This window comes from Monodelphis domestica, chromosome 3 (assembly GCF_027887165.1).
Source record: "Monodelphis domestica isolate mMonDom1 chromosome 3, mMonDom1.pri, whole genome shotgun sequence".
Classification (NCBI taxonomy): domain Eukaryota; kingdom Metazoa; phylum Chordata; class Mammalia; order Didelphimorphia; family Didelphidae; genus Monodelphis; species Monodelphis domestica.
Genome location: NC_077229.1, coordinates 178442816 through 178468623, shown reverse-complemented (window position 1 = coordinate 178468623; position 25808 = coordinate 178442816).

Genomic DNA, 25808 nt, shown 5'->3' with positions numbered 1-25808 from the left:
TAAAATAGTAATAAATTGAGGGATACAGTGCAATGTAGAATGAGAAAAGAAGAAGAAGAAGAAGAAGAAGAAGAAGAAGAAGAAGAAGAAGAAGAAGAAGAAGAAGAAGAAGAAGAAGAAGAAGAAGAAGAAGAAGAAGAAGAAGAAGAAGAAGAAGAAGAAGAAGAAGAAGAAGAAGAAGAAGAAGAAGAAGAAGAAGAAGAAGAAGAAGAAGAAGAAGAAGAAGAAGAAGAAGAAGAAGAAGAAGAAGAAGAAGAAGAAGAAGAAGAAGAAGAAGAAGAAGAAGAAGAAGAAGAAGAAGAAGAAGAAGAAGAAGAAGAAGAAGAAGAAGAAGAAGAAGAAGAAGAAGAAGAAGAAGAAGAAGAAGAAGAAGAAGAAGAAGAAGAAGAAGAAGAAGAAGAAGAAGAAGAAGAAGAAGAAGAAGAAGAAGAAGAAGAAGAAGAGGCTTAAAACTAACTTAAATTCTATCATTCAAATTACTCCCTTGCTTACCCAAGACAAAAGGTTCAACTAAGCTTGGGCCTCTTGCCCTTGAGCATTTCTTATCTAACTTCAAGCATGGAAATATTATTTACCAAAGGCAAGGAAGCATTGAAAAGAAGAGCTGGATAGAAAAAAACAACCTTACTAACTGAGCTCAACTCAGAGGAAAGTCCCAACATTATAGATGTTTTGTAATAAGTATGTTCTATGTTCAAATGTTATGAGTAATCAAGACTTTTTAAAAACCCTTACCTTCCATTTTATTTTTTTAAGCCCTTACGAAGTCTTGGAATCAATACTGTGTATTGGTTCCAAGGCAGAAGAGTGGTAAGGGCTAAGCAGTGGGGGTTAAGTGATTTCCCCAGGGTCACACAGCTGGGAAGTATCTTAGGTCAGATTTGAACCTATGATCTCCTGTCTCTAGGCCTGGCTCTCAATCCACTGAGCTACCCAGCTGCTCCACCACCACCACCACCCATTTTAGAGTCAATACTGTATCCTTGTTCTAAGGCAGAAGACTGATTAAGGACCAAGCAATGGGGATTAAGTAACTTCCCCAAGGTCACACACATAGCAAATGTCTGAGACCATATTTGATTCCAGGACTGCCCATCTCTAGGCTTGTCTCTCAATCCACTGAGCCATCTAACTGCCCCAGTAATCAAGGTTTCTTGAATGTGAAATGAATGCCCTTAGGGGAGAACTAGAAATGAGCAAAATTCAGAAGCTATCCAAAATCTCTTCTTCCCTTTGTGGCTAAACTCCTTGAAAAAGTCATCTACAATAGGAGTAGCCACCTTCTTCTCCATCTCTTGCTAACCTTTAAAATCTAGCTTTTTGCCTTGTCACCAAAAGGGCTCTCTCCACAATTACCGGTGATCTGTTATCTAATCCAGTGGCCATTTCTTAGTCCTCATGGTCTTTGACCGCTGCAGTCTTTAACACTGTTGATCACTCTCTCCTCCTTGATGTTTTCTTCACTCTATGTTTTAAGGATACCACTCTCTCCTGATTCTCCTCCTACCCATCTGACCAGTTCTTCTCCATCTCCCTGGTTGGATCTCATCTAGTTCATGCCTTCTAATTGCAGTGTCCCTTGGGATTCTATCCTGGGCTCTCTTCTCTTCTCTCTGTATACTGCTTTACTTGGTGTTCTCATGAAGTCCCATGGATTTGATCACCATCTCTGTACTGATAATTCTCAAATCCACATAATCTGCCCCAAACCCTGTGCTGACCTCTGGCTTTCAGACACCTAAAAGTTCATGGCCAATAAATATCTTAAACTCAATATATCCAAAATGGAACTTACCCTCTTTCTCTCTAAACCCTCCTTCAACACCCTCCTTATTGTAGAGGATATCACTATACTCCTAAACCCTCAAACTCTCAAACTAGGTATCATCCTAAACTCCTGATGGTCTGTCGCATGATCCTTCATATACAATATGTTGTCAAGGTCTATTTGTTTTACACTTTGTAATAATTCTCTAATATAACCCCTTCTCTCCTCTGATAGGTGCTTCCACCTTGGTGCAAGCCCTCCTCACCTATACTTGACCTCATGATGTATCTTCTTGCCTCAAGTCTCTCCCTACTTCAATCCATCTCCCATTCAGCCATTAAAGTGATTTTCCTAATGTGCAGTTCTAACCGTGTCACTTCCCTAATTAATAAATGCCATTGATTTTCTAACATCTCCAAGATATTACACAAAATCTTCTGCTGAGTGTTCAAGGCTCTACTTGGCATTCAAAGCCCTTCAAAACTCATCCCCCTCCTACTAGATACTTAATAAAGTTTAATAATTGATTGATAAGTGATTTTTAGATGGGGACAAACAAAATTAAGGGAAGTTCCCTACCTTCTGCCAAGGGTAGTAGAGTCTAGATACACAATAGTGTGTGAGAGAAGAAAACCCAGAGACTTTTTGGAAATGGAAAAAGCCTGGAGTGGCTGCAAAGATTCCAACAGGAGAAGAGGATAGCCTAAGAAGATTTAGAATCCTGAGGAAAGGAACCCAGAGAGGGGCAGTTGGAGCAGGGGTTTGGGGCTTTGAGACAACTACTGAGAAGATCCAGTCTGGAACTGGGTCCTGATCCCAAGAAGCCCTTTCTTTCATTGACTCCTGATCTCTATCCCCCCAGAAACCTCCAACAAGTGGACAGAGACTGAAAAAGAAGAGAGTCCACAAGAAGAATAATTCCAGCCTCTTCACCTGAACTGAGGCACCTGCTGAGCAGGGCTAAAACCAGGGTTCATCACCCTGAACCCCTCAGGGACTTGAGGCCATCAAGCCTAAGTCACCTCAGCTTTGGATGGAAGGTTTTAGACAGTTAGGGACTCCTCCTTCTTCTTCCCCTTTGCCTTAACCTACCAGCCTTTCCCAACTTCATCTTACATCCCTGTTACATTAGAATAAATTCTGTTATCTACTACAACTGGCTAAAGACTTAATAGAGGGCAATTATAACTGGGGCATGGGCGGGGGGGGGGAGTGAGGTGGTCTCTCCCCCTAAAGAAAGAACTTTCCTGGGTAGGAAATAGCTTAGCTGTAGGGAGTAACAAGGCAAGTTTAGTGAGGGGTCATCACAGACTGAAGGCTGAGGGGGGAAACCACCAATTCACCCTCCTCTTTCCTTGCCAAACTCTAATATCAGATACCCTTCCTTTGTCTTGCCTTGAGGGGGAAAGGACTCCATTCTCTCTCTCTCCCTTATACCACCAAATACACTCCTCTGTTACAATAGACATGTATGCTTTGTCTCCCTTCCTTCCCCCCACCACACTGCAAGCTCCTCAAAGGTCAAAGAATACATCTCTTCTACTTCTTTGTATGCCCCACTGCCCTTGGCATGTAATCAATACTTATCAGACAGAATCGTTGTCACTATTGTACAAAAAGGAACAACTACAAAGTTGGAGAAGTCAAACGGAGCACAGCCCTATAAGAATAGTGTAAGGAGTACGAAAGTTCCAAGTGAATTGAGGTTAATGAAAAAAACTAAGGGAGGAAAGGTATTTTAGATATATTGAAGAAAAGAGAAAGAAAGACCAAGAAAGGAGAAGGAATCTTCCTTCCTTCCCTGTTCAGTATGGATGAAGCAATGATAACCATCAACAGGAAGAAAGCTGAACCACCCAGCTGTTATTCTTTTGACTCATTCTGTCTGTTAAGAAGAAATATCTTGGGGTTGGAGAGGAAAAAACACAAAACATTAATAGAAAATGAATAACCAAGATAACTAAAATATTATCTTGCAATACCAATGAGAAGTACCATGGCATAATGACTTATGATCTGGAAGACCTAGTGCCTCCTGGCACATTCTGCTTGGATGACACTGAGCAAGCAACTTAGTGCCTCAGGCAACTCTCTATTAGTAGAAGTTGCAAAATAGATGGCAATCAGCACTGGTAGAGGGATGTTCCCATCAGGAGTCCCCTTGTTATGGGGAATTTAGGAAGGGGGAAAGGTTTATACAAAGGGGGGAAACTTAAATAAATGAGTTTATCAATAAAGAAAAAGATGATGGGGAAGGAAAAAGGGAAAGGTTTGCATCTGACTATTTGCCCTAAGATATTTAACCTGCTATAGTTAACTTCCTAAACTTAATCTGTCTACCTAACTCAACTAAAGAATACTAAGGATAAGTCCAACAGGGAATCCAGAATCTCGCACACAGAGTCCTCGGTGGGTCGGGTAACAGGAATCCAGCTGTTGAGTTCTCAGGTGTTCCAGGAAAGAGAGAGAAAGGCTCCTCCAAATCACTCTGTCCTCCAGAATGAAATGGGGAACTTCCTCTTCACCTTTGCTTGATGTTGTTATAAGGGAGGCAGTCTGATAGATGAGCTTGTCCAGGGAGAGTCCAGATCCACACCCTTCAGGCTTGACCTTCTGCTCCACACAACCAGTTGGAAACCTGACCCTTCAACAGCTTAGAGCTCTGACCCAGCCAGCTCTTAGAGAATTCTGAGGTTTGAGGGTTGTCAACCAATTCTTTGCTGCTTCTGTGTACTTTGTAACTTCTCTTGCTACACCCTACAACAATGAAATTACAGGTTTGGTTAAAATAACCAGCTAGTAGCATCGTCCTGCTTCCAATAATTAGTACTTATATGATACTGAGCAATTTAATTTCTCAGTAGCTCAGTTTTCTCATCTGTGAAATGGGGATGACAGTAGCACATACTTCATAAGGTTGTTGTGAAGATGAAATGAGTTAACATACGTGAAGTACTCTTGGAACTTAATGTTCTATAAATGCTATTATTATAATTGTTTAAATGAGGGAAATAGTATACAGAATCTAGTTGCTCTGACTGAGGTCAAGACATCTGGCCCAGAAAAACTACATTCTAGGATACAGAAAGAATTGGCAGATGGGATAAATGAGTCATAATCAACAAACTTTGAAATACTGTGGGAAAAGAGACAATTATCAAAACACTGGAAAAAGCCGAATGCCCAGGTTCTCAAAAAAGTGTAAGAGAATGGAATTTTAACAACTGTTGGCCAATGAACTTGACTTTAACTGCTGGTAAAATTCAAAATGTATTATTAAATGCCTAGAAAAGATAATAATGATAAAATAATAAAATATATAGCCTCATCAAGAACAGATCATACCAAACCAACTTAATTTTCTTTTTTCAATGAGTTTACTGGACATGCAGATCAGGGAAATGCTATAGCTATAGTTAACCTAAATTTTAGCAACACATTTGAAAAAAATATTTTCTACTATTTTACAGGCAAGAAAATAATAACTGATCACATTCTAACATTAATTTTTACTGAAATCTTCCATTTTTCCATCATCATGGTAATAACAAGTTTTTCTTCCCCTCCCAGAGAGTTATCCAATATCACAAATTGTATTATTTAGAACGGAAAAAATCAGTACTACTGATCAATATATTTTAAAAGTCTAAAAATATGCTGTGTGTAATACTTTTGGATCTCCCACCTCCAAAGAGGTGTGGATTGGGGTGTCTTTTCATATCTTTCCACTTGAATCCTGCTTTATCAATAATTTTGTTACATTTATTTTTTATTTTTAGTTTGCAATAATTCCTTCCATTTACATTGGTGTAGTTACTGTAACTGTCTCTACTTCTCTCTGCATCAGTTCATATAAATATTTAATGCTTCTCTATATTCATCACACATCATTTCTTAAGCACAGTAATACTCCATTACATTCATGTACCACAATTTATCGAGTTATTCCCCAATCAATAGGTACCTACTTTATTTCCAATTCTTATTTATCACAAAAAGTACTGCTATAAAAATGTTGGAGTATATGGAGGCTTGATTATTTGCTTGGGATATACTCAAGCACAGCCCAGTAATGGAATCTCTGGTTCAAAGAGTATAGATGTTTTAGTCACTTTATTTGCATCATTCTAAACTGCTTTCAGAAATGGTTGTGCCATTTCACAGTTCCACCAACAATGTATTAGGGTGTCTATTACACAATGATTACCGCATTGACTATTGCCATTTTGGGGTCATTTTTGTTCATTTTCAGGGTGTGAAGTAAAACCTCAGGATTTTTTTTTAATTTCTCACAGTTGTGAATATCTTGCAAAGAACCATTTGTTCATATCCTTTGACTACTTATCTTTTAAGTAATGGATATTAGTAGACCTGTGGATAATAGGCAAATGGCCACTAATAGACTAATAATATATTTATTAATTATTTATATATTTTGGATAGCAAACCCTTATCAAAGAGAAATCTGATGAAAAGAATTTTTCCCCATTTGACCACTTCCTTCCTTAATCTATATGCATTAATGTTATCTGTGCAGAAGCTTTTCAGTTTCAGATAATCAAAGTTATCTATTTTATTTTTTGTAATTACTTCTATTTCTTGTTTGTTTAAGAATATATCTTCCACCTATAGTTGAGAGAAATATATGATCTGTTTTTCTTCTCATTTTTATGTAATATTATCTTTAATATTAAAGTTGTATATCATGAGCAGATACAGGGCAAAGCAGATAGAGAACTGGGCTTGGAATCAGGAAGACATCATCATGAGTTAAAATCTAGCCTCAGATATTTACTAAGTGTGGTGTGACCCTGGAGAAATCATTTAATCCTTTTTGCCTCCGTTTCTTCATCTGTCAAATGAGCTGGAGAAGGAAATAGCAAACCATTGCACCATCTTTACCCAGAAAATTCCAAATGGGGTCACAAAGAGCCAGAAACAATTGAAACAACTGAACAACATTGATTTAGAATGCATTATAAATGAGGTGAATGTAGTATAAAGTATTGGCCGAAACCTAATTTCTTCCAGATTGCTTTCCAGTTTTCTCAGCAATTTATATCAAATAAGGAGTTTTTTCCCAACTTATGTATTCCATTTTATCAAACATTGGATTATTGAGTTTTGTTGTTTCTGATTCTCTCTTGTCTAGTCTGTTCCACAAATTATCTCTCCAATTTGTTTTTCTCTTTCTTAGACCACAGGGGTCACCTTTCCTTCATTGCCAGCCCCTGATTTAAGCCAAGCACATCATACACTCCTCTCTATCCTCCTGATGGGCCCCCTTCCTCTCCCCCCCCCCTTGCTGTAATGTAATCTCACAAAAAAAATCATTGATTCACCTGTAGGCAGAGTCCTACCAGGTTCTGTCTAGAACGTCCCAGGTCTGTCCCTTCATTATTATCTCCACCAAACTTTAGTCTTCATCCCTAACTCCTTGTGCACTGTCACTCTTTTGCTGCTGCTGTCCTTTGCTGCTATTTTTACTCATTCCTCCTAATTTCTATTATTTGTGGTGTTCAAAAAGCAAATAATCTCTTCATGTCCAGATTTCTTTCTAAAATTATTTCAAGCATCTCTCTAGTATTGAACATCCATCTTTTTTTCATTTTTGCTTAAGCTTAAATTTGCAGGCTTTTATTCTAAGCTCCAAGGCTTTTCAGATCACATGGTTCCATTCCCTCCTACCTTTTTGGATGGTTGCAAAAGTGTCTTGTGTTATTTAAATTTAATTTCTTTTGTATTTAAAGGCCTTTCTCAGGATCACTTGCTGTACTTCTATTATTTTTTTCATTGTAGTGTGAAGGTTTTTTTGTCCTATTGTGCTCTTCTGGGAGACCTCTAATCCTTATGTGTAAAATCCTTTACACATCCTGCCAACCAGGGCAAGGAGCTCTCTTCCTGAATTCATGTGGTCTTAGACACTAATTGGGTGGGTGACCCAGGACAAGTCCTTTAAACCTATTTGCCTCAATACGCCATCTGTAAAATGAGCTGGAGAAGGAAATGGCAAATGACTCTAGTGTCATTGCTAAGAAAACCTCAAATGGGATCCCAAAGAATGAGATACAACTGAACAATAACAATGCAATTTGTCTTTGGGATCAGTATGTTTTGCTTACATAATGAGCATATTTCTTTTTTAATGTCATTGTTTTTTGCTTCTCTTCTTCTAGACAGTCCTTCATTTCTGTGTATTTGCATTCCTCATCTATCATTCTCTCTTTTGTTTCTTTAATGAGGCTTTCCATTACAGATTCCAGTTTTTTCCTAGTCTGTTATTTTTGCTATGCAAGCAAAAAATTCTGTTCCATAATTTTCATTTCCCTTTTGAATCACTCACCTCTAGCATATTGTGGTTCTATGCTTTCCCCACATTCCTCAGGTCCTTAAGTACTAGCTCATTTCCCTTTGTTTTGCAGTATTTATTCTTAGATGCCTAGACTGTTTACTAGCTCTGGAGGCAGTATTTCCTTCTGTTGTTAATGTTTTCCCTGTTTATTCATCTGCTTATGTTCAGGGTCTTTGAGTTTTCTTCTTTTTGAGGGCTTTGGTCATTTCAATCTTTTTTTTCCTCCTGATTTCCCCTATTCATTTTCTGACTGTCCCCTTTGATGGTGATTTCATTAGTGATTGAATCTCACAGTATCTCGGGGTCTTCCTACACTAAGCAATTCTCCATTAGCCAACCTAGATTTCTGACCCAAGTGATTTGGGGGTGGTGAGAACTGGCCCCCAACTGGGTTTTTTCCCTCAGGCTTAGTGGACTGCTGCAACACACACACACATACACACACACACATACACAGTATCTTGTCCTGCCCCCTCTGTTCCTTAGTTCTTTGACTCAGAACTGGGGGTTCAGAGCTTTGCAATATTGGTGCTATGGGCTGGGCTTCTGCTCCTGAAGGGCTATAGTTATGTTGGCTGTCTGTTGCCGCTCAAGCAAACTTCCACAGTTTGAAGCCAAAATCTCCACTGCATTGGAAAGATGGAGAGGGGAACAGGCTATGGGCATGAGTTTTGCTATTCTCTTAGAATGTAAGCTCCTTGAGGGCAAGGACTACTTATTGCTTCTTTTGGTATAACTTTGGTTTTACTGACTGGCACATGGTAGTCACTTAGTAAATGTTGATCGATCGATTGATTGATTGATTACTATAAGTCTGTGCCAGGTCACTGGGTAATGGGGAAGCAGAGGAAGAAGTCAGTGAGCTCAAGGTCTAGGAGAATCAGTCCCTGGACTTTGGGCATTACTTTTTGTCTTCTTTTAGATTCTGGTCCGAGGCCACAGGGACAACTGAAGTTGCTTTATCTCTACCACATAATTTCAGTTTGGAAGAGGTCCAAGAGGTTTTGGGGATCAGAGAAAATGTCTAGTACCCCATCTTGTTGTTCACATGACCATAACTGATTTTATATAGCACTATAAAGTTTGCAAAATGCTTTGCCTACATGACTTCACTGCCAAAACTGAGGTTCAGGGAAATTAAGTGACGTGCCCATGGTCATACAACTAGTAAGTATTAGAATGGTTCTTTTCTGTCTCTATTGGCAGAACTTTATCCATTATGTAAAATTAATGGCTTACAGTAGTATAATTAGATGAATTCAAATGGTTCAATGATTGGAGCCAAAGATAAATCATTAATGACTCAAAATTAACCTAAAAGGAAATCTATAGTGGAATATGCCAGTGATCTGTTATTTGTCCTGTGCTGGTCACCATTTTTGTCAGTGACCTAAGTAAATGCATAGATAGCATGCCTACCAGATCTATAGATGATGTAAAAATGGGCAGGACAGTTAACACACTGATTGAGAAAGAAAAATTTTTAAAAAGATTTTGAACAGGGATTAACAAACTATGGCCTATAGGAAAAATCCTACCAGCTGCCTGTTTTTGTAGAGGCCAAAGCTAAGAATGCTTCAACATGTTTAAATAGTTTTAATGTGTTTAAAGAATTATTTATAATTTAAAATGAAATGTTATTATATTCAATAAGAAATATTGAAAGCTTGTTGGCCATGGAAAAATAGTGAGAGAGCCATACTTGGCCTTTGGGCCATAGTTTTTCACTTTGGGGGCTAGAATAGTAATAAATGTAAAATTCAATACTTGGATTCAAGAAATCAGTTTCACATTTCAAGATACAGGAAACATAATTGGACAACAGCATGTCTGAAGATCTGAGCAGAGTATAGATTCAATATGCATCAAAAGGGTAATATTGCAGCCAAAAAAGCTGACACTTTCAGATTGAATTAAAAGAACTGAGTTCTAGATAGTACTTCTGCATTTAGCCCTGATCAGAGTATATCTGGAATTCTGTGTTCTAAAGAAGACTTCTTTTAGGTAGGATGTCGATGAATGAAAAATATAGAGAGAAACCAAGATGCTGAAAGACCTTGAGTCTAGGCCATAGGAGAACATTTGAGAAGAGACCAGGGATGTTTACTCTAGAGAAAAGAAGACTTATGAGACAAGACACAACAACTCTCTTCAAGTTTATGAAGGATTATCCCATGGCAGAGAGATGGAATGTGTTCTTGTTCATCCCAGTGGATAGAACAAGGAAACTGTAGAGAGAGAGCTTAAATTCTATGTAAAGAAAAATGTCCTAACCAGTAGAACCACTTCCAAAGGGAAATATACTGGACACTATTTCAAAAGATGGAGGGTTCCTTCCTGACTAAAGGTCTTTGGGAAAGAAAAAAATGATTATCTCTCTGGATATTTCAGAGGGGGATCCTTCTTAATGTACAAACTGAAGGAGATAGTCCCTAACTTTCCAACTAACACAAAGATTCTGTGTTTTTTTGGTTCTCTGGAAATAAGTATAGGTACTAGATCCTTGATCATATCAGTATAGGGAAATCCTAGGTGAGGGAATTCCCTTCACTAAGGCAATTCCACCCCTTCTCTGCAATTCAGAGTTTTAATGGGCTGCCCAGAGCAGACTCACCCAGAGTCACATAGTAAGTATGTGTCAGAGAATGAACCTGAATTTGGTCATCCTGTTCCAAGCCACTTCTCTGTCTACTATACCATACTTACCTCCTCTATAAAAATGGGTTGTTACTCATTTTTAGTTCTATCCAACTCATTGTGACCCCTTTTGGAGCTTGCTTGACAAATATACTGGAGTGGTTTGACATTTCTTTCTCCAGCTCACTTTAGGTGAGGAACTGAGGCAAAAAGGGTTAAGTGACTTGCTCAGGATCACACAGCTAGTAAGTACCTGAGGCTAGATCTGAACTCAGGAAAATAAGTCTTCCTAACTCCAGGTATGGCATTCTATCCACTGTGTCACCTAGCTATCCCTAGCTGCTATTTCCATGAAAGTAGCACCTAATAAGAAATAGATTCAGAGTCCTAAAAATGGTCCCACGGTCACCCAACAATTAGGCTCATATGAAAAAATGAGTTTTTTTTAATTTTTATTTATGTATTTTATTTATTTAATAATGATAATAAATAATAAATAAATTTATTTAATAATTATGAATAAAAATTAAATTTATTTAAATTTAAAAAATTAGTATTGTTTTCATTACAATTGTGTTACCAAAAAAAATTTTTTTTTATCCTGAGTCTTTGGAAGATATCCTTAAGATAGGAAGGTCAAGACCCAGTTTTCAAGGACTCTTATACACTTTTGAAAGGGCATTCAACAGTAACATGTCCACTTTTTGTTTCTCTAGGTGTTTTAGGGGAAATATTACTTTAGTACTAATTCTCCTGCTTAGCTTTGTAAATGATGCTGAAACCACTGACATGAATGAAGACCATTCAGTTCCAGTAGCCAGTTAAATGGGGAATCAAAGGTAGGGCAAAAATAAACTATTGATATCAATCTAATTTATCTTTCTATTTTCAAGTATAACTGCATTGAAGCTATAGAGGACAGATGGTTATCCTCACCAAACTCAGCTATTTACCCTTCTGGAAGCAAGGAGGCAGTCAGCTACGGCTTCTACTCACGATTCATTAGTCTGCTTTGTGACTTTAGGTAAATCACTTAATATTAGCATCCCTCTGTCTCAGTACCATCAACCATCAACTGTATTAATAATAATATCTGCCTAATCTCTATACAAGATCAATTTAATAATTCCTTTTTTTCCCTAACCCTTGTATGATTCTAAGGCAGAATAACTAAGACTAGGCAATTGGAGTTAAATGACTTCTAAGGTCACAGCTAGGAGGTATCTGAGGACAAACTTGAACCCAGGACCTCCTATCTCTAGGTCTGGCTCTCTATCCACTCAACCCCTAACTCTCCCAATGATTTCTTCTTAACACTGTATCATAATATTGTTCTGTTGCATTTTATGTTCAAGTCTTTTCCCCATTCCCTTGTCCTAACAATCATAGAAATGTCCTTACATTCCTTGACCCAGAGCATCTTCTAAAATTGGGATCATTAATATCAAGAGTAGAAGTTCTGTCCTTTCTAGGAAACAAGAACTAGTTTTAGCCACACATGTCCAGGGGCAGCCTGGATGTGTCCTTGCTTTCCTCCATTAGGATGAACAATGGAAGAAAACTTAACTAGATCTTACTTGATTTCTCCATCTAGATCAGCAAAGATATTGGAATCTTGTGATAAAGCATATGACTTCCCCTCACCACCATGAGGGGATCATGGAGGGACTCAAAAATATTAGCCCACCTTCTCATTAAGTATCCATCAGTTAAAGATTGATGGGTTGTCATGGGAAAGGCTGAATAATGAGCTTTCATAATTGTATTTAATCAGACTTTACCTAGTTGCAGGAGTACCTATGGATCATCAATTGGGTGGGGTAGGGAACCTTATAAGAATTGAGAAATAAGAAGTGAAGATGATAGATCTTTCCAAAGAGAGGAGAGGATTTATCTTCAATACATTTACTCATTTCTATACCTGGGTTTTCAATTAGAAATCCAAATCACTTCCCTGGTCTCTATACTCATTCTTTCATCCCTAGGAATTCCAAGGAATGCCCCACTTTAGAGACTAATGGATAGAAAGGGAGATTATAAGATCTGTCTCACTGAGTAAATAAAAACCAGCTTATGCAAGATGTACCTGCACATAGCAAAATCAAGCCCTTTGTTTTCTCATTAAGAAATATTACAGAAGGTCAACCTTGACCTGACAGAACTCAGTTTCTCTCCCCATTCCCCCCAGTAGTTGGAGGGAATGATATCAGAATACTACCACCCAGGGATGGGAAAGGTTAAGAGTTTTGATGGACCACCTATTCACTAAACTTGGGATGTCCAAGAGAGTAGCTGAATAATGAGCTCCCAAATTGTATCTAGGGAGCTGAGTGTGAGAATTTGAGGGCCTTTGATTACTAAGGGGCTTGTTGACCATCAATTTATCAATTATTATTAGCCTAATCAATAAATTAGTAGTTTTCTGTCCTAAAGTCATTCTCTTGGAATTTTTAATCATCACAAAGACTAAAAGCCTGCTCCCCAAAGAAAGACTCCACTTAATTAGGATAGGTAGGGCTATGACTATTCCCCTTTTTCAAATTCGTCCTTAGTTGAGTCCATAAGCTGCTCAAAGAATTAATTCATTAAAGAAGCTTCATTCAAAACTAATCATTATTCATTATCTATAAAGCTCAGGAGTCAGAGTGACTAACTAAGATTCTGGATCTGTTTGTTAACAATCATGGTCTGACATGGGTCTCCAAAGATTCCTCTAGGTCAAGAGCAAAATTTTCAAACTCACCCAGCACAGAGATTTCTTCCATTATCAACAGATACACTGTAAGTGAGCCTAGGCAAGTTAGAAACTGGCAAGGCAATATTGGTTTGGTCACTGAGCAATTAGTTGCTGGTAGAGTTGAAGCATAATTTGATCTTGGCTAGAAAAGCAGACAGATCATCTATTTGGCCAGAAAATCTTTCTGGTAGTTGAAAGCATATGCTGAGAAGCCAAGAAGTGCATCCTATTTTCCTCTGGAGCCAATATTTTTCCCTGGGCCTAACCCTCGACCAATTGAACCTGGAACTTGGTGGCTTTCATTAGGAATTGTTGCAGCTGAGAATGGAGTCCTGCGTCTCCTGGCTCATAGAGAACCCGTGGAGGGAAATCAATCCCATGCCCTCTATTGTAGATTGTTTAGCAGGGGAGATTATGAGGATTGCAGTCTGTGGGAGACACAAAAGCTTATTACATTATATTACAGACATACTAGGCCAGGCCTACTTCTGGTGACCAAAGGATAGGTTGGCAGGCAACCACACACCATGGGGGAAGTGTAATGATGAAGGCCAAGTCATACCAACAAGATGCATCCAGAGGGAAATGATTGAGTATAGAGTTTTCCAACAAGGGAGATCCAGGAATCAATGGGGGAACCAAAGCCAAAGAGGAATCACCAACAATTGAGAATTTGGATGCAGGAGTTATCACATCTAATAGACTGCATTTTCATGCCCAGAGTTTGGTGACCTGAGGCTATTCTTCTGCACAAGCAGGGATCCTCACTCATCTGTGCCTGCGGATATGTAGTATGGCTAATGATAGGTCTCAGACAGGTATGAATATCTCTTGCACACAATAGGAGAAATAACTCATCAATGAAGACAAGAAGGAAAAGATTCTCAGTAGGCTGAGGGGAATTGAGATCAATGTCAAATAAAAGAATGGAAAAAATGGAAAGGCAAGAATAAAACACTCTAAGCCAAAGGAGCTATATAACAGATTTGAAGTTCTTTCCATACAATCAGTCATAAAATGTTAGAGTGGCACAAACCCTAGAGATCATCTTATACAATATTCTCATTATGAAGGGAAGTAAACTGAAGTCTGTATAAGGGAATGTTAACTGCTTAGGTCACATAGCCAGCTAATAACAGAATTGATATTAGAAGATAGGTCTTCAGACATTCAATACAATGCTTCCAGTGTATCAAAATGAGAATAAACCTAGGCCTTAGGAAGAAGCAGTCCATGCTCCAAAGAATTATATTGAAGATTCACAGATTCACAGTAGCTGCTAGGAAATCTGTTGTTCCTGGCTCCTGGAAAAGGGGATATGTCATGGTGGGTGGTAAGTTATTTCTGAGAAAAGTAGAGAAAGGAATGTGGAGATCTAATTTGGTTAACTAAGAAGTATGTTGTTTTTCTGAAGCATTTATCTGAAATGTGATAAAAGACTAGTTAGAGAGTTTGAACATTTGCCCAAATGTTCTCCTCCTATGTTGACTCATATGGGAATGAAAGATAGGGCAAGAAGGAACTGGGATTATATGCATAGTGGTTCAAGTCTGAGGACTCAGGAAAAGACAGAAGAAATGTGGAAGTAAACCTTGGTTACATAGACTAGTTTAAATAGATTTGGCTTTCTGCTTGATATCACAGAGCAAGGAATATCTCCTCAAGACTGGGAAGAACATATTGGAAAGGAAACTTGCTGATGTGGTCAGTAGGATTCTAAATTGAAATGGAGAGAGAAGAAAAAGCCAGTAATAAAAATTATAAAATTATAATAATGGAAAGCAAAATGATGAAAGAAGGAAAAAAAAGGATAGAAAAGGAAAAAATCAGCAAGAGAGTCAGGAGCAACACTTGACCTCATATGTCAATGTAAAAATGTAAGTCAAAATTAAAAGTCATGCATTGAACTTGGAGTTAAGAGATTTAGTTTCAAAACCTGGTTCTTCTACTTGCTAATTGTAGGGTCCTTGGCCAAGTCAACTACCTTTTACTCTTCTTATCCATAAAGTTGGAATAAAATAACCTTACCTAACCCAAAGGGTATGGAGAAGAAACCAATGTGTTAACTGCAAAGTAGTGCATAAATGTGAATTTTTATTTTTTCATAGTCCTGATCTGTTCACAAGCATTTCTTAAGCATATGTATCAGTCTCTAAAGATGAAAGGAGAGGAGTGGAGAAAGTACCATAATCCTGGGATGGGGGTGAGAGTGTTGGAAAAATCTGAATTGCTGCATGGTGAGAAATGAAGAGAAGACTAGCCTGGATAATAATGGAAATTCTGGGAGGAGACATTCAATTAGAGGGAGGAATACAGGGGCTGAATGAAGGTACTTCTGAATAAGATTTGAACTCAGGTCTTCTTGACTCCACTCAACCATATAACTGCCTCTAGATCAAGAGAATAGCATGAGAGATTTGAGGGATGGGGACAGGGAGAGGGGCAAGAAGCATGAAAAGGTTGAGTTCATAAGAGATGGTACCCAAATTGAGGCATGAAAGAAGAAGATTCCAATAGGCAAGATTTCTTACTCTTAGAGGAGCTTGAAAAGAAGTTAAAAATCAAATAATGAAAAGTAAAAGAGAAGCTGATAAAATAAATTAAAAAAGAGTTAACAACTTGGTAAAAGATATACAAAAAACCTCACTGAAGAAAGCAGCTTCCAAAAAACTAGAACTGGCCAAATAAAAAAGGAAGTACAAAAGTTCAATAGAAAAAATAATGTCCTAAAAATTAGAATTGTGCAAATGGAAGCTTGTGACTCCATAAGACACTAGGGGACAATAAAACAAATTCAAAAGATTGAAACAATAAAAGAAAATCTGAACTATCTCAATGGAAAAACAACTGACCTGGAAAATAAACCAAATAGAAATAATATAAGAATCACTGGACTACCTAAAAGCCATGATAAAAAAAAATACCCTGGGCATCATATTGTAAGACTTTATCAAGTAAAACTGCCCCAATGGTCACAAACAAGAGGGAAAAACAAAAATTGAAAGAATCCCCTGATCACTTCCTGAAAGACATCACAAAATAGAAACTCCAAGAAATATGGTAATCAAATTCCAGAACCCTCAGGCTAAGTAGAAAAATTCTCATGTCATGGAGTCACAGTCAGGATTACATAGAACCTAACAGCTTATACATTAAAGGACCAGAGAATGTGGAATGTGATATTTTGTTAGGCAAGGATCTAGGATTACAACAAAAAATCATCTACTCAGCAAAAATGGGCATAATACACTAGAGGAATAAATGAATATTTAAGGAAATAGAGGAATTCCAGACATTTCTGACAAAAAGACCAGAACTGAAAAGAAAATTCAATGATCAAATAACTCAATGGGGTTACTAATTATATTCCTACATGGGAATGTGATAACTAGGATACTTAAGATATCTATGATTCTAGAGCTGCTTAAGATATTTAAAGGACTTAAGATATGTAAGGACTTTATTACTAATCAAACAGGGAAAAGGAGAATATAGAGAGAGCAGAGAGTAAATTGAATTTGATGGGATGTAAGAGAGGAACACACTTGGAGAAAAGAAAAAGAGGGATAAATGGGTATAAATAATTTCACATGAGGAGGTGCAAAAGAATCAATAGTCAGAGACATGGATGAAGTCCATTTTAAGACTGGGAGATGAGTCATACAGATTCAATAAAAGAAAGGAAGAAATAGGGTGCAGGGTGTAGTAGTATATGGTTGACTGATATGGTATAGTTTGACTGGAACATAAAGTATGTGAAGCAGAGGAATATGAAATAACATAAAGAGGTAATATGCAGCCAGATTGTGAAAGACCTGACCTGACCTGACAGCCCATGGAGTTTGCATTTTATTCAACAGGCCAGAGGGATCCACTTAAGAAATTTAATTAGATGAGATCTTTCCTTGAAAAGGAGCCTGGAAACCATGTTGCTCTTACTCAAGTAGAAGACGGGCCTATGCATGCTGTTTTGCTGACAATGACAATCTCTCAGCTCTAGGCATTTTCTCTGATTGTCCCCCATGCCTGGAATACTCTCCTTCCTCCAATCTGTGTATGAATCTCCCTTTTCTAAAGGAATCCTTCCCTAGTCCCTCTTAATTCCAGGCCTTCCTTCTTTTAATTATTTCCTATTTATCCTTTATAGAGCTAGTTTTGAATATATTTATTTGTATGTAAGCTCCTTGAAGACAGTGATTATCTTTTGCCTCTTTTTGTATTCCCAGAATTTAGCACAGTTCCTCGCACATAGTAGGTGCTTAATAAATGTTTATTGTTTAATTGATTTCAGATAGCGAGCATTAATATAGCACTTTAAGGTTTGCAAAGCACTTTAAAAATATTATCTCATTATCCTCACAAAAAAACCTGTGAGGAAGGTGCTACTATTATCCTCATTTTATAGATGAGGAAACTAAGGCAGATTCATACTTTTCTTCTATCTTCTATATCATGGAGAATAATTTTTATGCTTGAAAAGTCAGAACAAATTGAGCTGAGGAAACTAAAATTCAGTACAAATAAAGAGAAACTAATAATTTCTTTAAATAAATTCAATTCTCCAAGCCCTGACTAATTTCTTTTCTTTTTCAGCCAAATCTGTGATTTTATTGTTTAAAGCACTACTAGTGAGAATATATTCCATTAACAATGTAGCTCAAATTGCTTTGCAATTTAGAGTACAAGAAACACTTTGGAACACGAGAGGATTAAGCAATTTTCCCAGGGTCATACAGATAGAAGCAAGATTTGAACCCAGGCTTTCTTGACTCTTAAGCCAACTCACTTTCCATTTTACCACACTGCCTTTCAATTAATCAAATAAATAGTAAACTCTGAGGAATTGTGGGAGGAGGGGAAATTACCAGAAGAAAATAGATAGGCAAATGTCTTCAATTTTAAGAAATGTGAAATCTCAGTACTCTACAGCAGTGAGCTAGCATCAATCCCCACCAAAATTCTAGTTACTGTTGTGGTTGTTGTTCAATCGTGTCAGACTCTTTGTGACATGTTTTTTGAGAAAATTTGAGAATTTTCTTGGCAAAGATACTGAAGTAGTTTGTCATTTCCTTCTCCAGCTCATTTTAAGTTACTTTACTAAGGTCATTTAGGTGACACACTAATGTCTAAGATCAGATTTGAACGCAAGAAGATGAGTCTTCCTAACTCCAGCCCCAGCACTCCATCCAATGTGCCACCTAGCTGTCCACAAAGTCTAGATATAAATTCTAAATTAAATGGATGGTTTATGAAAATAGGCAAGGTAGTAAGAATTCTGAGAGATGGTCAAGCTAATATTATTTCCTTTTTTAATGAATTTAGTAAATTGATCAATCTAAATATCATTCTACTTATCTATCAATAATTATGTTGCAAGCTACTAAGCTGACTTTCTAAGCTTTGGCCTCCACAACTCAGCTACAATCTTCCCCTGGAAATGTCCTCAATACCTGTGATCTTCTCACCTTGTAACATTCCTCTTCTGTTAGAATGTAAGATCCTCAAGTCCAGAATATTTTTTTTTTGCTTGCATTTGTTTACCTAGAGCTCAGAATATGTTGTTGTTTGGTTGTTTCAGTGAGGTCCAATTCTTCATGAGACCATTTGGATCCTGAAAAAGTTAATTTCCTTCTTCAACTCATTTTACAGATGAGAAAACTGAAGCAAACAGGGTTAAGGGACTTGCCCAAGGTAACACATCTAGTAAGTATCTAAGACCAGATTTGAATCCAGGTAGATGAGTCTTTCTGACTCTAGACCCGATCCTCTATCCTCTGTGCCACCTAGTTGTCCCTACCTCAGGTCTTCCTGACTCCAGGGCCAGTGGTCTTTCTATTACACCATCTAGTTGCTCTACCTATGGGTACTCTATCATGTGAACATAGAGTATAAGGGAAATTAAACTATTAAAAATTACCTACCTAGTGAGTAACTAGGTAGCTACAAATTTCCTGAGTCTAAGCTAGTTTTTCTGAGGTTGTACTATATGGCCCAGGATATTCCTTCTTTTTTTAACCCTTACCTTATGTCTTAGAAGCAATACTAAAGTATTGATTCCAGTAAAGGTTAGGTAATTGGGGTTAAGTGACTTGCCCAGAATCACACAATTAAGAAGTGTCTGAGGTCAAATTTGAACTCAGAACCTTTTCTCTCCAGTCCTGGCTCTCTATCTACTAAGTCAACTACCTGCCCCCCCAAGTTATTATTTTTATGGCCCCTGTCATGAACCAATCAAAACCCCAGAGTTACCTCATAGACTCCTGGCCCCAAGTTGGGATTGAATCTCTCCATACCATCAAATGCTACCCATAGATAGGTCTTGGCTCCACTCAGCTTCTGAATCCCAGGATTTATCTCATTTGTGAGTTGGTAATACAAGAAAATTCCCAGGTAACGAGTAAGACAGTATGACACCAATTGTTCTCTAGATCGACATCTACTTTGTGATCAGGACATGAACTAAAGGGAGATAATTCAAGTCCAATCCAAGACTATTTTCCACACTAAAGGAGAAAAGGCCCCAGGACTTTGGTACTCCTGATGCTTAGGACCTTCATCACATCTCTCACTAAACAATACATCCTCCTATCTAGATGTCAGCATGGAACAGTAGCATCCTTGGTCTAGGACTCTGAGTGGTGGGAAGGTTTAAAGAGGGATCAAGCTGAAGGCTAGAAGCAGAGAAAACACAGCCAACTTGTGGCTGAAATGAGAAGAAAAAGAGGGAATATGTAAGTCAGTCAAGAAACATTTATGAAGAACCTACTATGTTCCAGGCACTGTGCTAAGTGCAAAGTAAGTCTAAAATGCTGCATCCAAACTCAGCAGTTCTAGCCAAATCCTTATGACCCTCACACCAGCAGGGCAAATGTAAGTCCCTCAGAGATTTCAGACTATCTTCATGCCAGCTATTAAAAACCCAACTGAGAAGAAATTCAGAGCAGAAAACTCACTCGGACTGGTAGCACAGGAGAGAACTAGAATTAGAAAAATTCTAATAGGGAAGGAGCCATTTCTAGAGGGCTCAGTTCCAAAGAAAGAATGTGGTCCCTTTGGGGAAATGGATGGCCCCAATGAACTAGAAGCAGCTGGTCCCAAAAGAGAAATCCCTAAAAATTGCCAAGCTCCAAGACCCTGAAGAAGAGCTTCTAGACACTAAATAGAAGCCAAAACTGCTAAGTAAGATGGCCCACAGTCATAACGTTGTAGAGCAAATCCAGACCTAACCTTTCATATGTCCTGTGAGCTATATGGACTGTGCATGATCAGGGAGTGAAGTTTAACTGTCTAACAAAATACAGAGCCTTTGTCTTTCAGTTGAATCTCAACCACTCACCATCACCACCACCACTACCAAGTACTATAAATATAAAGAACAATGGAAGTTCAAGGGGGAGGGGGAGAGAGGCCCATTAGAGAAGAAAAGAGAGTTGGATTGGCTTTTTAATGGATTCAGTTTTTATAAGTCCTTTGTGTTTTTCATTTTGTTGTTGTTAAGTTAAATGAAGTCTGGCCTATATTGTATTGTTTGCAAATATGAGAGCTTGCATGAAAGCCCTTTAACTTTTCTATTAAAATCCACATATGAGCCAAATTCTGATATTCTCAGAGGAAATCTGGAGTAAATACATACACATATATAGAAATTCCTCAAGATTGAATGCAATTTTTGTAAGCAAATACCATAATTCTTGACTAAAGATTATACTATTGGTCAACATAGGAGTTTAGATTTGAAAGAAACTTCAGAGGTCATCTAGCCCAACTCATACAAAAATAATGAATCCCCTCTATAAAATATTCTTTTAGTATAATTTAAATTCCTCTTATAGGAAATTTACCCTACAGGACAACCCATTCCATTGTGACAGTGCTAATTATTAAGATATTTTTCCATGTGATGAACTGAAATCTGCCTCCCTGTAATTTCTATCTACTTATTTATTAATACTATTATTTTAACTAACTGCATTTAACTAATAGTAATTATAATTAATAATAAAAATAAATTTAATTAATATTAATAAGATTATTTTATTTGATCCTTGCAACAATCATGAGAAAAAATGCTATTATTATCCCTCTTTTATAGATAAAGAACCTGAAGCCCAGAAAGGTTGGGATTCGCTCAAGGTCACATTAAGTGTGACCAGACATTAAGATGTCTGAGGCATGACTCAGGTCTTCCTAATTGGAATCAGCATTCAATCCACTCCATCACTTAGTTGCCTAATGTGAATTATGAATTGTCTCTCCCTATTAGACTATAGGGCAGCTACGCGACTCAGTGGATAGAATACTGGGCTTGGAATAAGTTCAAATATGGCCTCAGACATTTACTAGGTGTATAACCCTAGATTAGTCACTTAACCCTAATTGTCTTGGTTTTCTCATCTGTAAAATGGGTTAGAGAAGATAATAGCAAATCATTTCAGTATCTCTGTCAGAAAAACTCTGTAAATTTTAGATTTACTCCACCCTGCTTAGTCTAGCAATCAGGAATGTATACACCCCTACTTAAGGATTAAGTGTTGAGGAGGATGGCCTATGACAGACATGTGCTAGCAAGTGACAAATCAGAAACAACTGACAGACCCCCTGGGCTGTCCTAAGTCAAGCTTAAGCTACCATTGGTCATTTGAGATGCAGGAAGTGATATAAAAAATGGTCTACATATTTTGTCACTTCCTCTCTCTGACTTCTTTTCATGCAGAGGTGGCTCTCTCTCTTTGGCAGCAGAGGAGTTGAGTTCAGGGGTCTCTCTCTCGGAAATGTTGGGCTTGACTAGTGGTGGAGTCTTGGAGTCTTGGCATGGGTCAAGTGAGGCATCTTCCCTGAGCTCTCTAAGAGTTTAGGCGGATTCCTTTTTTCCCCTTTACCTTTCCTAAAATGTTATCCTCCTAGGAGGCCCCTCATCTCAGAGGAGATCTCGTGGCTGGAAGGTCTCTGAATTCCCCTGGGCTCAGACTAGGCTGGAGAAATCTTATACCCTTTTCCCTCTCTCTTCTTCTTAATTCCTTTTCTCTATATTATTTAAACCACCATAAAATTCCCAAACTGACTTGAGTATTTTTATTGGGATTTAGAATAAATCCCTGGTGACCAACTATATTTATATTTCAGTCAAAAACCCCTAAATTTACCCCCTTACAACTCCAAGTAGGGGCAGTGAGGTGACTCAGTGAATTGAAAGTCAGATCTGGAGACAAGAGGTCCTGGATACAAATATGGCCTCAGATATTTACTAGCTGTGTGACCCTGGGCAGGTCACTTAACCCCCGTTGCCTATCCTTACCATTCTTCTATCTTGGAACCAATACTTAATATCAAATCTAAGGCAGAAGGTAAGGCTTTAAAAAAATGAAGAAAGAAAGAAAACCCCAAGTAGAGTCACAAAGAATCAGACACAACTGAACAACATTAGAATGTGAGGTCCTTGATGGCAGGGACTTTCTTTGCTTTTGTATCTGTATCCCTATCATTTAGCACAGTGCTTGGGATATGAATAAAAATCTGGTTAACACTTTGCTCTTCATTTAGTCACTCAGTCATGGTTCCTTGTGGCGTGGTTCCTTACCATTCTATTACACTGCTCTGGACACATCCCAATTACCAGGGTTCCATCAGAAAACACATTGTCCAGAATTAAACACTACAAATTCCAGGTCTGGTTTGAATAGTGGGCAAAGTAGAGTATGGCTTTTTACCTCCCTCACCCTGGACACTCTTCTTCTATTGTTAAAGCCTGCAATACCTTCCTCATTCTTTCTCAACTACCCAAGACCTCTCCATCCTAAAAGACAAGACCTGCCTCCATTTTTGTGAAGCTCTCCTAACTGCTTCCAGCACATGGAGACTTTACCTCCAGCCAAATTCATTTCACTTAGTGTAGATACCATTCATTTGGCAATTGGTCATGCACCAAGGGATATGACTTCTCTTGACCATTCATTTAATCTTACATTGTGGCTTAACTTTTAATAGATGTATGTTATAGCTCCCCATTTAGACTGTATACCCATAGAAGGAAATAAATATGCCTTATACTACTGTTCTTTGCCTTATATCCGCCCACATTACATGTGGATGTCTACTGAGAAATTGTCATTCATTTCATGTGAATGCTAGCTAAACTCCAAATGGATAGCCATGGGAATTCTCCTCCTTTCCCAGCTCCTGCTACTTGGGATCTAGGTCCTGTCTCCCTTTCCCCTCTGAAGGTTCTCTTCTTCCTCTGACTCTCCCCTTGTCCAAGAACTCACCCACCCGGATTTTCATCCCAACATCTCTAGCTCATTTTTGCACCCTTCCTCTGCCAGCCAGAGAATCAATAGGAACCTAAAATGTATGCAAGCCGTCTTCCTTTAGCTTTTTGAGTACCCCAGACTCCACTATTGTCACCTACATGGAACTTGGTCTTTCCCTTATGAGTTCTAGTCAAATAAGAGATGAGAGAAGGAGCAAGGGAGAAAAAAGATGGGAAGAAACAGATTTTCATTGTTGGAACCAATAAAATAAAATGTTAAAAGCTAAGAAAAGTTCTAAAGGGGGATGACATAAGATTATAATATGTTCTTCAAAGGAGCAGGAAAAGTGAGACCTAGAATCCCACAATTCTCAATTTCTTCCAGCCCCCACACTCTCTGCCATGGAAGCCGCCATCAGTGACTTGCAACAAGGATAATTTCTGTCCCACCCCCAAGTTCCACAACCCAGAAATCCCACAACACCAAGCCAACAGTAAGAGGAACATATGTTCCTGGTATATTGAAATTCTCACCAATTCCCCCCCACCCCCCAGTAATCTTACTTCATAGGGGAAAGTAAATGTTGGTTCATTAATGCTTTGAGGACTGTACTATATTTCAGGTATATAACTGATTAAATAAGGTTTTGAGGGTCAGCCTGGCAATTGAGTCTCTATGAATAACATGATTTCTATGGGAAAACAGATTCTGAGTTTCAAACAATTAATTTAATGAACAAATTCGTTTTTTTTTAAGCCTTACCTTCCATCTTAGAATCAATACTGTGAATTGGTTCTAAGGCAAAAGAGTAGTAAGGACTAGGCAATGGGGATTAAGTGATTTGCCCAAAATCACATAGCTAGAAAGTATCTGAAGTCATTTGAACCCAGAACTTCCTCCTGTCTCTAGGTCTGGTTCTCAATCCACTGAGAAACCTAGCTGTCCCCAACAAATTCTTTTTACAATTACCCCACAAATGGTTATCCATCCTCAGCTAGAAGATTACTAAAAAGATATGTCATTTTGTTTTTGTATCGCTCAAATTGTTTCAAAGTTCTTCACTACTTTTGAGGTAAAAATCAGCACTTTGCAATTTCCACAAATTTTTCCTAGTTCTGTCCTCTAGGGCCATACAGAATAAATCTAATCCCTCTTCTGTGTAACATCTTTAAAAAAAAACTTAAAAGAAGGTTATCATTTCCTGCTATCCACTCTAACAAGCCTTCTCTTCTCCAGGCTAAATATCCCTAGTAATGACAGTTGATCCTCATACAGTATGATTTAAAAACCAATCACAATCCTGGACGCTTATCAATTTCCTTCCTAAAATATGACACAAAGAACAGAACACAGTCCCATAGATGTGGTCTGATCAAGGGAAACTACAACAATCCTATGGCTTTCCTACTCATGAACTACACCTCTGCTTAGTGCAATCTAAGGTCTCTTTAGATTTCTTGTCAGTCATCATACTGTTGCCTCATATTGAGCTTATAGCCCACTAAAACCCTCAGATTTTTTTTATAATAAACTGTTATTTAGCCATATCTCTCCATCTGTGACATCTATTTGTTTAAATTTTGTTTTATTTTTCATATACATTAGAAATAATTTTTGACAGTCGTTTTCTGAGATTTTTAGATTCAGATCTTCTCCTTTCCTCTCTTTTCCTTCCCTGAGGCAGAAAATAATCTGACATAGGATATACCAGTGCTTTCATATAATACATATTTCCATATTGCTCTTGCTGTGATAGAAAACATATCACACATACAATAAAAAATTCATAAAGAAAATAAAGTGGAATCTGTCATGCTTTGATCTGCAGTGAGACTCCAACAGTTCCTTCTTTGGCTGTGAATAGCATGTTTCCTCCTGGATCCCTTATGGTTATCTTGGAAAATTGCTTTCCTGATGATGGTTTAGTCCTTAAAGATGATAATCGTTTAATATCTCTGTTACTATATACAGTGTTCTCTTGGTTCTGATCACTTCACTTTGTATCAGTTCATATACATCTTTCCAGGTTTTTTCTGAATTCATCCTATTGGTCATTTCTTATGGTGC